This window comes from Pomacea canaliculata, linkage group LG2 (genome assembly GCF_003073045.1).
Source record: "Pomacea canaliculata isolate SZHN2017 linkage group LG2, ASM307304v1, whole genome shotgun sequence".
NCBI classification, from domain to species: Eukaryota; Metazoa; Mollusca; class Gastropoda; order Architaenioglossa; family Ampullariidae; genus Pomacea; species Pomacea canaliculata.
In genome coordinates, this window is record NC_037591.1 from 9804942 (window position 1) to 9819023 (window position 14082).

The following is a 14082-nucleotide window of genomic DNA, read 5'->3' on the forward strand; positions in this document are numbered from 1 at the left end:
TTACACATGCAGAAGTTGAGTTTCAAGTCTGTAGAATTGTAAACATACAACTGACCTAACTTATAGTATGTGGCTTAACATGGCTCTGGGAAAAACACTCATTCCCAGAATTCTGGTCTGTGACTATTTAATTTACTTCAGGAGAGACAAACTTTGCGACGACAACACTTTGACCTGGGGTGGAGCAGGTCAAGTTTGGGAGATTAAATAAGATCATGGACGCAGCAAACTAACATTCACTTCCATTGCTCTCCTGTTCTCTAATGAGCTGAAGCTCTCATTAAACTTATCTACCAACATGTATGAGATAATGAGATGACAATTCTGTGTCTGACATTATGTTTATGACATTTCTGTGCCTGGAATCACGGATTAAGACATTTTCTGTGCATGATGTCGATATATGGAAAAACCTATATTTCATAAATAGAAGAAAGTTAGTGGTCAGAGTTTGAAAATCCTCTTGTCAAGAATGATAATCAAGTAATGGGCGTGAGGCTATCGCTTTGATAGGTCTTTAAAGGACAACTTGAGTTCAAAATTATTTTCAAGTGAGTTTAATTTATTTTGGAATTCCAGAAAAAGATGCAAATATCTTAAACATTTCAACATGACAGTTTTCACCTCGGTTTGGAAAGAGAGACAGTCTTCATTTCCTGTGACGTCACAAAAGTAAGCTCCTGATTGGCCACAACCTGATTATCATCTGCATGTGCACTTGTAGTGGGTGTGTGCTTGAGTGACACCAGAAGGTAGAATTTAGATGAAACCAACTGTGCCTTTCTAATATAAAAATTGAGTTAAAAATTCACAGCTCATTGTTGTAATAATATCAGCAATACTATCTTCTGTTACGTTGATGGCAGCTTTATACCATACTCGACTCAGGTGAGCCTTTAACGGCTAATTGGACCCGAAAGACTCATCAGTGGTGTGTCATGCAAGCCTCAAACAGTTTAGTAGTGCTGTCCTAATCGTGAAATTTGTTTACGCGCGTGCGCACTTTATTGGGATTACAAAGCCGTTAACCTCCTCTCCACTCCCCACCGATTGCTTCATGACTCACCTGTGAACATGAACACAAAAAAGATTGTGAGAGGAGAACAGATCGCATCACACGTGCGTGAGACTTGCAATAACTCAACGTGGCGAGAGCGAGGATGATGTTACCCAGGAACACGAGCAAGATGCGCCAACTGCACTAGTCGTTTGCTAGCGCGTGCATGCGTGCGTGCGTGTGTGTGTGTGTGTGAGTGTGAGTGTGAGCGTGTGTGTGTGTGTTCTTTTAGTTTTAGAACAACAGTGGTAGCGCAGGCGTAAAAAAATTGTTTCCTATCGCTTGTATTACGGCAAAAGCGGAAGTCGTCGAACTACCCAGAATTCTCCTTCTCCTCCACCACCATCACCACCACCACCACCATCACCACCACACCACATTGAGATTTATGACGACGCCGATCGCTGATTTTCTTCCAAGTCGACACTTTGGCGGAGTCTGCTACGACACTTCAGCCATTGAGAACGATTGAGCTGCCTTCCTGTCGTGCATCCGCCATTTCCTTCGGCAACGCTCTCTCTCTCTTTCTTTTCCTACAGGAGACACAGAAGGGCCACCCAAGTAATGTCCACCCTACCATCTATTTCTCCTCCAAACCCATTTCCTCTTACCTAGTCACATCTGTTAAAGAAGAACTTGATTTTTCGGTTTGGTTATCGTTTCAACAACGCGCGACAATTTACTTCCACAAAGAATCGAACCGACGATGTTGAGGTTTTGAACGACGACTGCTGCTGTCTCAGATTCTACCAGGAGTGAGAAGAGGACCAAGCATGCTTACTTTCATCTTCTGTTCTCAAGATGAACCATTCCAATATTTCTTCATCCTACATGCAAGCTAAAACGTTTTCGCCATCTTTGCACGTGCGAGGGGATGGAGTGAAGGTGGGCAAGGCACCTGCGGCTATATTTAATTCAGCAGTGATAATTGTGCAGTCCGCACGTGGGCTCTGGCGGCGCGGAGGAAAGGCAGGGGCCCCTTACAGGTGTGCGCATGCGCCGAAGGGGCTCTGGCGATTGGTATCGCTGGCGCTCGTGCACAAAGGAGATTGCGCGAGAGCGTCGACTGCGCTGCCCAGTCCATTTGCGCGCCTTGCTAACCGCGCAACTTTCGTTTACATGCCGCATGTTATCGCCGCTTGCATTTATTTATGCTCGGCTATCGCGCCCGATGCCGTATGCTGCTTCTACCCCACCCCACCCCCCGGAACAATCCTAATGGAGCGGAGAGAATGAGAGAAGGAGGGAGGGACAAGGTGGATTGTGGACGAGACCCCGCGCGCCGGCCTGATTTATGAAGAGGCAGTTCGATTTTAACAGCGCATTTGATATCATAATTGAGCCGCTAAATGGTTCTGGTCTGCGCCACTCATTTCCGTCTCGTCCTGCACAAAATCGCTGAGTGATATCCGAGAACTACATCGGAAAAGGCTTACTCATACCTTAAACGTATGCTCTTTTTTTGTATGTCTTTATTTGTTCTTCCTTTTCTTTTTTTCTTTTTATTATTTTGGAGTTTTTTGCTCGTTTAATATTTCATTTTTTAGTTTATTATTTCTTTTATCTTTTGTTATCTTATTTTTATTTTTTTAATCTTTTGTTCTTTTCTTTTTGTTTTTTTGTTTCTTTGTTTGTTTTGTTTGATTTATTGCTTGTTTCTTTCAATTGTTCTCTTTACACACTGTTGGAACTTGAAACCCTCCGACGTTTCGCACACTTTTATATTTAAGTTCTATGTATTAAAGAAAATAACGAGACCTACGCAAAATTTACCATTTTTAGTACATTTTAAATAATAAGTTTTTTTGAATATAGATTTTTTTGTTATTTTATTTTGTTTTTACTTTCTATTTTGATTTTTGCTTGGTTTACTTGTTCCTTGTTTGTTTTGTTCTTTTTTCTTTTTTTTTTTTGTTTTCGTCGTTTGAATTTTTTTTTTCGATTTGTTCTTATGTCCCCTTTTATTTATAACTTCCTGTTTCCAACTTATATACAACGGATATTCTTTCAGCATATTTCTGATGTTGTACAATGTCTGTAATTTACGGATTCTACAACGATTCAGTTTTACGAAGTCTACCTGTTTTACAGACAAAAGTCATTCTGAGTTTGTTTACGTCAACAACTTCCGGTTCCTGACCAATTTACATGCTGCCTGGAGGTGAAAATGCGTTTAGAACCAGGCGCGTTTATCACAGAGATAGAGCTTGGTTCTTCATTTAAATATTTTACAGTCATCGTACCTCCCCACGCGGACAGCAAACAGATGAGAGCATTCTCCCCCACGAATATTTATTTTGCTGGGTTTTCGTGATTTTATTCGGCTTCATCCGGTGCTGTCCGAATGATTCACAGCAGGATCGCTTACAGGAACTGGAAGTGGGGCGAGTTGGACGACCTTGGTATTGGGAGTCAAAACAATGTCCGGCAAGGTTCATGGTTCATGATTACACGGTTCTCTTCTTTCGCTGAAAAATTGTTTTCATGCTAATAAGAATAATTGTGAATAATAAGTGAATAATTAGCCAAGGCTGTGTTCTCCGGCCAGACCATCTTACAAAATGGAACCTCTGGCGCCAGGGACTATCCTGGGATGGAGCTGGTTCCAGTCGCAGACCCTGTCCTGGAACTCTGTCCAATGGCTCGGTGGTTCAGGCGACAGGACATGCAGGGTGGACGCTGAGGGTGAGAGTGCAAACACACCGTGGAAGTGCTTTCGTGGGATTTCAAAAGATTGGAGGCAGCTGTTGTTGCTTAACTTCTGCCCTGAAGTCGGCACAAACTTTTTTTTCCAATAGGGGGCGCTGTGATGGGCGACGTGTGTTTACTAGGAAACTGGACTCCCCTGCAACTATTTCCTGTGCGCTGTCTGAGACCCATCTGGGCAGGCACGATTCCGATGGGTTTCTTTCAAGTGTTTGTGCGGGTCCTTAGCGGTGTGCAACCAAACGGCACACAAATTGAGATAATTGACCAAATTAAGTGTTGACAAGTTGGTTCCCCTTCCTGTCCCTACTGAGTACCAGGCAACTGTGGTTGGTGGTGCTGTGATTTCATCCTGGACGGCTGCCATGAAACAGGCTCCCCGAAACGGAAATGAAATCAAAGAGCACGTGACAGCCTTTGCAAAGACCCGTATGTCAAGTGTGTGTATTTCGGTCGCGGCTGCTGTAACAGGCTTCTTGAGAAATATTTGACCCTGATGCGAGAGCGTGCCATACAACGAAGACAAATGTTTAGTAGACAATGGACCCATGCACGCATGCGCACTCACACACACACACTCCCTCTTATACAAACACTCCGTATAGAAAAAAAAGGAAGAAAGCAAAAAGATATCGCACAATGTCGCCTTTTTAAAGCACAAACCTGAGACAAACTAAGAGCATCATTCTAATAGTTTAATGAGATCAAGTATTTATATTTTACAACGAGATATTTCCAAGAAAAAATCTTTGCTGCCGAGATCATGTTGGACTTTTTGTTACATTATTGGAATGATTTCAAATGTGAATATGTCGTGATAAGGATGGGAGAGAGTGAAAGTAATCTGAAAATGGGTAAGGTCTGGAACATGAATAATCGATGTTAATCAGTAAAATTCTGATGAAGTCCCGAGGCTGTACTGTGGTGTCTATCAGTTAACAGGAGCAACCCCTGTGCAAGAAAATTCTTCTTGTGAGAGCCGACTGCGGCTGGCATTAAGTGCCGCTAATGGACGAACGAAAGGAAGCCTTTCTGCTCCCTACCAAAGCCATTTACCCCGGGAATCAGCAGGGAATAAATGTTTGTGCCATCTGCTAATCGCCCAGAGAGGCGCGCAGAGAGATGTACGCATGCGCCAGCGCGGACGCCATGATTGGTGTGGTCGGTGACAGCAGACGGGTGGAGGCGGTGGTGGTTGGAGGGGTAGAGGGTGTTTGGAGGATCAAACAGAGCGAGACAGGTGAGAAAAGCTGTCATCAGGCCCACCGGCACAGGTGATCAACTGTTCAAAGCCGGACACGCAGGCCACACAAAGACTGCCTGCCCTGGCCACGTTCGCGGGACAAAGAAGAGATCCACCCCGATTGAGACATCCCCGGGGTCTTCTTGTCTGTCTGACAATGAGTGCACGGGTAGCCTCGTGTTTGAGGTTGTGGTGGGCTTGGGGAGGAGCGTGCGGTCGCTATGGGTGATGTCAACCACCGGACAGCAGGTGAAGAAGAAAGAGAGGAGAAAATACAACAATTTGGGTGTCTGTGGGTGGCGGGAAGAGGGTTGATGCTGGGTGCTTATGACAAAAACAACATTGTGACAAGGTACACGAAAACAGACGTGTTGAGACCTTTAAACACATGACAATATATATATATGGCTGCAGTCTGTTTCACGTTTGTCAACGATATATTCATTCCAGCATGACATAAAGGATCGGGGTATTTTAGTTTACCAACAGTCTTCAATGTCGGTTTAATCTCATTATCCCTAGTTATTGAAGCGTGACAAATTCCTACTGCCTGAAGTCAGCAGGTAAGGATTGCCAGGTGGGCAATTTCATGGTTGTGTTCACATATCAAGATGGTGTCTGGTGGTGTATCAGGTACAACCTTTGGCCTCTCTAACCTTCATTATAGAATCTCCAACTCGCATTTCTTTTAGAATGAATGTCATGTTACTTATCACATACTGAAAAACATAGATGTACACCGACATCTGGCGACATTTTTAAATAAGTGCTAAGCTGGTCTCTTTTTTCCTCTGTTATTCAAAAACGTGACTGAGAAGCACTTTACACAAAAGCAAGAAGACATCAAGGACTCACATGACACCTTCGATTCTCTCGACCAGTGCAGCAACATGTGCAACCTGATCACTCTTCCCCTTCCTGCACCAGTCACGTGCACACACACAGAGAAATCCCTCGTATAATCTAAACACCCAAGATTACAGAAGCCAGCTGTGGGAAATCTCAATAATTATACATTCATCCTCAGCCTTCAACCGTACCTCAGCTTTTACGGTCATAGAACACCCTACAATTTCTATCTTTGTAAAAAAAATCCTCCTCCTCCTCCTCCTCATCATCATCATCGTCGTCGTCGTCGTCATGCACGTTTTCGTTCAAACAAATTTCTGAGTCGCAGGAGTTGGAGATTTCGCTGACGTGACTCTGCATGCTATCATCCAGCTTCTCCCAAGTGCAATTATTTTTTTAGCGAAGTTTCTGCATAGAAACGTGCATGCCGCTATTTTTAGAAAGTGATCCGAAGCAACACAAAAAATGAAAAAAAACTGGAGGAGATCAGACCCAAAGTTTCTTCAGTTTCAGTTAGGAAACTTTTGAAACTCATGCCATCCTCTCTTCCCGATGTAAGCCTTTGTATCGTGCGACGGGAGGAATGATTATACCCTTGTTCAATACGTCGATAATTTCCTTTATGGCGCCTTATAATCTTTGAAAAAATTTTCCCTTTTCATCTTCTCTCGCGATTTGACTCGGGTTTTTCTTGGGGGTTGGGTGAAGACGAGAAATTGAAAACTGCCGTTGAAATGGATTTGGTATTGAGTTGCCAACTGGGAGCTGCTTAATCCGCGGAGGCCTTTGAAAGTGTCGTCAGGGCGAAAGTGCCATTCAAAAGCAGCAGGAGTGTGCAACACGTGTACCAAAAAAAAAAAAAAAAGAAAAAAGAAAAAAGTATGCATCCCGTAATCTCGGAGGAAAGGTGTGCAAGGAGCAGGAGAGAAATCAACAAACATTTGTCAGCCTGGCTCGTGCCTCGGTGTCCAGCGGGCGGATTATGGCACACCGTCGGTCCTCACCAAGAATGATTTGGCAGCAGGCGCCCCGGCAATGCTGATGGAGTGCGAACAACCCTGATGTCATTAGCCGAGGGCGTCACTGGCAGCTGTGCGCATGCTCGTGATAGTGTGACGTAACAGCGAGAGCGCTATTTTGCTGATATTCCTGCGACGCTAGAACTGAGCATGACGTGTGTAGGTGGACTGCTGTCTGTCTGCCGAGACCAAGGCTTAGCCTCTTGCGAAGTTTCCGCTGTTAGTCTTGGCAAGCCTAAACAAACAATGTGACTAAACCGGAAGCTTTGTACACACCAGCCTCGTTTTAGTAGTTAACTGGAAGAAAATCGTCTGCCAGCAGTCCAGTAATAGAAACTGAGGGAAGGTGTTCAAGCCCAAAGAAACGCTTTCATGTCGAGTTTGAACACCAAGCCACTCAAGCCGGTAACCTTTGACCTGGGGACAGCAGCAGCCGCGAGCCTATGGTGGACATGACAGATGTATTAGATCGCCACTCCTTACTAGCAGTGACCTCAGTCGGTGACATTCCAGTGAGCCTCTCATGTAGACAGACGACTGGCTCACCCGTTGCTAGAGGCTATCGAACTGGCCCTGTAAGTAAGATATAGGCTATATGAATTCTCGGCCTGCATGTGAAGGAACTACATCTGCGATATACTGCACATACAATTCCTCATGATAATATTATGTTTATTTACAGTTGGGTCTCGCTTTTATTTTCAAATTAAAGTGGGGAAAAATCTTGCCATATCCTCTAACACAAATGTTTCCTTCGGAGGGAAGCAGCTATTGGGGGAGTGGTACATGGGAAATAAAAGCTGGCTAGTGTAAGACATGAGCTTGAACGACGTCGACATTCCAGCTTTTTTTAGGGTTGAGGGAGGGGAGGAAACGGAAAAGTACTGGGGAAAGGGGGCTTTTTGGGTGAGGGGATGAGCGAAAGAAAAAAAAAAAAAAAAATGGAATCGTTAGTGACAACGTGAACAGTAATCGACTGGAAGGCAACTGAACGCCATTGTCAGAAGAGAGGAACAGGTTCAAAGATTGACCAATCAACAATGAGTACACAAGGAAGAGAGAAAAAGAGGGGAAGGGGAGGGAGAAAGGAGGAAACGGGGAAGGGTGGGGAGAGGGAGCATTGAAGGCCGGGAGCAATATTAAAGTAATTTAAATGACAAAAACCTGACGAACCCTACCCGCGCGTGTCTGACATTGGGAGTTATTCCTCCTGACAATACTGCAATTCCATCCGAGGAAATTGCGTCACCTCTCGTGAGGAGCGAGCGGCGAGTCCACAACAGCCCACACAGCCCACACAACGTGCTCACAACGTGCACAGACCGTGCAGCAGGAAGACGCAAGCATGCACCGTCCTCGGGGCACGTGTTCCTCATACACCGGCCTTTTCTTGGGCAAGTCGATGGTCGGCCTCAGGTTCAGATCATGGATTTGTGTAGGTGGATTGCTGTCTGTCTGTTAAGACCAAGTCTCGGCGAGCCTAAACAAAGAATGTGACTAAACCGGAAGCTTTGTACGCAACTGCCTCGTTTTAGTAGTTGGAAAAAAAAATCGTTTGTCAGCAATCCAGTAATACAAGTTCGCGATCGTCACGTCCTTTTGGTGTGAGTTTAGCTGGAATGTCATCTTTGTGTGTCCGGATCAAATAAGTGTGTTTTAGCAGCTTGGTGTGAATAAGTCAGTTTAGTGTGTTCCACGAAAGTCAGATTAAACCTTAAGTCAGCTTCGTGTGGCAAAGACAGGTTTGTGTAGGCCAGCTTACTAAAAATAACCTTAGTGTAACTAGGTCAAGTAAATGGAACTAGGTCATGTTAGTTACTGCGCTTAAAGCATGTGATTGTCAGATTAGTGAGCTTCAGCAGCAGCGTGGAGAAGTGGGTCTTTGAGTGTTCGAGACCCCTATCTGTGTCCACATGCATGTATAAGTCAGAAGAAGTTTGCTTATTATGAATAATTTCTTTGTGCTCCAAACCTAATATGACTGTCAGATTAACGAGAATAAATAAGTTTGTTATGAATAAGTAGGCTTGTTCAAACTAAGTCATGTGATTAAATACTCCCAAAATACACTCTTTACTAAGCTTGAGGTGGGAAAATCGTGATTTTTGTCTCAACTTTCGTAAACCACTGTGAGCGAACAATGTGGTTGCTGTAGTTACTTCTCCATTGCCAAGCAGCTGGACCAGTAAATCGAAAGCAATTTCGAAAAGCTACAGTCAAGTAACATGGGAGACAAACGTGTGTGCGGTGTCTAGACATCCTCCTTCTGGACGGTGGAGGCTGATAGACAGACTATCAAGGGACAGTCGATGGACAGACTGCCCACAATCTCATGTCTAAGAAAGAGAGTGGTCGCTCTTGAGACCGTATTTTCGGAGAAATTTGGATCGTTTACTTTTAAACACATTTAGAAGCTCTGATATTGGTTTGAGCCAAGCTTTCCGTTCTAAAAATACAAAATCTACCAAGTACTTTGAAATGTCAAATCACCGTTCTTTCCTTCATTTTTGTTTCTCTCTGTCTTTTGGTATGTATGTCCTTAAAAATTTTGTTAATCATTGTTCACTTTTAGGATCGGATACAATAGAATAATCTAAGAAAAAATTGCGAGCTTGGTGTCTAGATGTTTGTCAAGTTGGTGTAGGCAGGGGTTGGGAGTGGTCTTCAGAGGTTTCTGGTCAGTTTGCCTGAAGCTGGTCAGAATTTCTTTTGTTTGTACTGCATCCGACTTGCCTGTGAAGCGCCGCAGGCTCTGAGACAAATGTCTGGTGTTGGCAGGCGCCGAGAGGCACAGTCTGCGACATCGACAGCAAGTGAAAATGAAAACTTCCCAGCCTGCTTGGTTACCATGGCACCTGCGTGTCGCCACTTACCGAGGTACGGCAGCTCCATCTTCACACTCCGTGACGGGTGGGTCGTGTTGGCGGACTGGAGGACTTTCAAACCATTGCCATCTGCTTGAACTTGCGACAGAGGTCACGAAGTGAAAGGTTACCTACTGAAGCGAAAAGCGAATCGTATTCGTGCACATCGAAAAATAAACACAAACATGGCGAAAAAAGATTTGAACTGCGAGAGCCAGTCCTATAAACATTGCTAGAACTAATTGTTCTTTCACGCGGCTGTTCAGAGTAAATAATTACACTTCATTAGTAAATCAATTTATTTTCCCTTTGGACAGTTTTCGCCAATGGCGACCTCGTTCATGATAATTACTGTATGTCGGTGACAGATGCCGCAGCCTCGACTGTGGCAGAGTAAATTTGTGTCTTTGTTGATTTTTATTGGAAATAGCAGGCCAGTAAATATCGAGAGAGAGAGAGAGATTTTCCAAGCCACAAACATGGATAGAGTATTGGGTGGACGGATGGGTGGCTATTACAGCTTTGCCCCATGTTCCTAACACCCTTACTTTCTCCGCCTACCCGGTATCTTGCTGTAACACAATCACTTGCAGTGAGTTACAAGTAGTTTTATATGGGCTTTAATTCTATCTTGTTTTGCTTAGTACGACATGAGCATTCCCCCCAAACACTCTAAACTGCAATATATAATCAGTGTAAAGTCAACAATAACTCTTTATGATTATTTCAAAACAGAATACGAAAAGTGCCTTCCTCCCTTTCTATCTTTCTCTGGGATTGTCATTTTGTTCAAATGTCCTTTGCAAGTTTTCAAGGGTTGTAGAATACTGTCTAAGAGCCGACCACTCAATTTGTCTTTAACATTTGACATGCTGGGTTTTAAAAAGAAACAAGTAGAAGAAAGAAGAACTTGCTTAAATGTTGTAAATATTGCGGGTCGTTCGAGCCTACACAACACTGATACAGCTGAAGCGAAAAGTGCTCACCGTGTGGCCTGCGGACTCTTGTGATGCCACATCTTCCCTCGTAATCAGAGTGTAATGGTCGATCAGCCATGTAAAGATACAGACCCACTGCCGGCAACTGGCCATCTCAGTCAAGATGCATTAAGCTTTTTTCTCTCTTTTCTTTTTTTTGTGGACCTGGCACCCGTAGGCTAGCGAGCTTCTCTTTACCCATCCCTCCCCCAATCATCTCCAACCGTCTACAACCCACCCATCCACCCCATCTCCCTCCATCTCCCTTGTTGGCGAGAATCGCATCCCTCGTATTCGCCATCTATGGGGTGTTTGGACAAGGGATTCCCAATATTTCGGGGCTTTTCATGCAGTCAGCGTGATTCTCGGGGTCGTTCGTGACGACTGGAGGAGTTGGTGGCGCCACGGGCACTGTCAGTGATTGGTTGGCAAGGGCATGACTGGGTAGATCTCTATTCCGCCAAGATTATGAAGGGAGAAGGGATGGGGAGCAAGGGAGAGAACTCGTCTGGTGTGCGCGCATGCAGCACGGGCTCACGCATCGACTGTTTACCTTGCAGTTACCCAGACGGCTTTGCGTCTGTTTGCCGCCATGTCTGCGACTGTTTTCCGGTGAGTGCAGCCATGTCGCCCAGACAGGGGCAAGGGACGTCACTTAAAAAGAGTTCAGGCCCCTTTGGAAAGGAAGCGTGGCAGGGTTATGGGAAAATTGCACAGAGGGTGTTCTGTGGCTTGTGACCGCTGGCATGGTCAATGTGCTCGTTAGTAAGTTGGATGTCTATGAAAAATAAAATAAAAGTCATTCCTCGTGTAAAGTTGACTTTCCTGCCATCGCCATGTTTTCTGTTGACTTTCTCGCCTCGCAGACACGAGAAGGGAATGGAGTGTACAAAACGACAGCCTGTCGTCCAGAAACTGGAAACTTTAGGAAAAGAGTCATTAAACTATCCGTTCGCTTTCCCAACATGCTTCATTAATATCATTCACAACTGGCATTTGATGTTGCCGTTATTTATTCTATTTTAGCCGTTAAGGAGTTATGGAGTTGCATATTTCGTGTTCTTTTCATCTCCCTAATCGAAGTGTTTATTTTATTTGCTGAAAGAAAATCATATGAATTATTTATTATTTGTCATCGTGTAAGCGTGCTGTTTTGAAGCACAACATAATTCTCTGGGAGGACTAACAGATGTATAAGATTGCAAAGATTATTTCAGACTTCAAAATATTATTCTCTTTGCCGTATTTTGGTCAACAACCCATCCACATCCCCAGCTTTGGAGACTAAAACTTACAGACATTACAAGTGAAGCCGGAGGAGAACACACATTCTAGTTCGAAACCCACGTAGCGCAGTTGACCCAGCTCTCGCATGGTACCCTTCCCTGTCTCTGTCTTGTGGCTTTTCACTTTCATTTTATTTAAGTTAGAAGTCGCAGTTTTCTGTCACCTACCTCCGAAGTTTCTCCTTGCATTACAAAGTTTACGAAAGAATCGCCACAATATTCAATAAGAAAATAAAAAAAGATGCTATTAGGCCTATAGGCTTGGCTCACTTATTCAGCTGTCATACTGGGGGACATATGGAGGATAGATGAACACATTTTTTAGGTTTTACGAGAACTCCTGCGAAGAAGCAAATGCTGAGGTTTCTTCATTGGCCTTTTCTGCCTGAAGGCTGGCGTATAGGGAGGCAAGAAGCGGTTGTATACTGGCCACCCACTGTTCGCTTGGCGTTAATTAAACTTCGATCAAATGTTGCAAAAGGTCTGCGCCCGTAGGGTTCTGTCAAAAGCAGTCATCCTCCAGGGAGGTAACCCCCACACCGGCAACGAGGCTGAAGGGGGAAAAGCGGGGGAACAAGTTGATTACCTCCCTTTTTAAAAAAGGTTAGAGCTAGCAGCGAAAAGTCTTGTCAGAAAAGAAAAAAAAAGTTTTACAAACTGTAAAAGTTTTATTTTTCTCTCGTTATTTTTTATGGATGTGAGCGGCTGATAAGTGTGTAGACTGCACTGTGTGACTTGTACTGGGATGACGCCCTACACATGCACAAAGTACGAGTGAAATCGCATGCAGCGTGAAGTGCAGGCTGTTCAGACGCTAATTAGTCCACAACTGATTTCACACCAGTTTTAATTATCGATGGCCGACTGCTCGTGCCCATAAAATGCTGGCTGACCATGTTTTTAAGTCACAGCGAGAGCATTAAGTCATTTACCCGAGTCATCTGTTGCCCTTAGTAACGCAGTGCACGTGCTTGTTTTTAATTTTTATGTATACTTTGCGAAGTAGGTAGTTATATGTAAACGTATTGCTATAATACGGTAAAAGAAGTACATTTAGGTTTGAATTGTAATGAAACAAATAAGTCGTTTTAATTTGAAATTCACGGTAGTGAGTTCTGTCCCTTCGCCTAACAGGCTGGGGGATAGGCTCCCCTTGATTATGTTTATGTTTTGTTATCGTGCTTCGATTTGTATAAAGGTGTTGGACCTTCATGTTTACACGCTGCGTTTTATTCCTCTTGTGGTCTGCAACAGGACTGTATGTAATGTATATGAAGTGTATAATGTGTATAATGTATGTCATGTATATAATGTACATAATGTTATTTGAAGTGCGAACTGCTTGGATCTGTGGCTGAATTCCACTCCGCCATGTTTCACTCGCTTAAGCAGCGATCTTGGGCTGAAGTGATGATCACTCTCCTGAAGTTTCATATGATAAAATTTCTTCATACTTTCAAGATTACTCAATATCTCACCAGTCTCCTCCTGATGTGACTAACCTCTGTAGTCATTACTGTTACATCTACAGTGATCACCCTTTACTACCGGAAGGTAGCGAGTCCTCATGTTGTTCTTCCGTCTACATCTTTGTTACTTTTTGGGGATTTTGTTCACCGAGATGACTGCGCCTTTGATTGAGATATTGCTACTTATAAATTCTCATTTATTATTATTTTAGGCCTTGGTAGTCCGCTGTATTTTTTTTTACTTTAGTAAAGTGGTCCGCAGTTTGAAATACTTTGACAACCACTGGTCTAGGCCATATACAGACCAGACATTACCGCTTGACAGGTGGTGGCATCTTATACGACTTCAGTGTATTGGCAAGTAACAACCTTACAAGCTTTTATTGAAAACAATCCGCTCATTCAAATTTTATGTTTGTCGAATTAGAGGGGAGTGACTTTGAAACAAAAGATGTGACTGGAGACTGGCAGGACCCCACTGAACGTCTAACAATTACAACGGGATGGCGAGAATGAGTCATCTACGACATTATCGCCATCAGCAATGTTCCCACCAATTCTACGAATAATTTTTCGTCAATTAAGAAGCATTCTCACTGACTGAATTGTTTA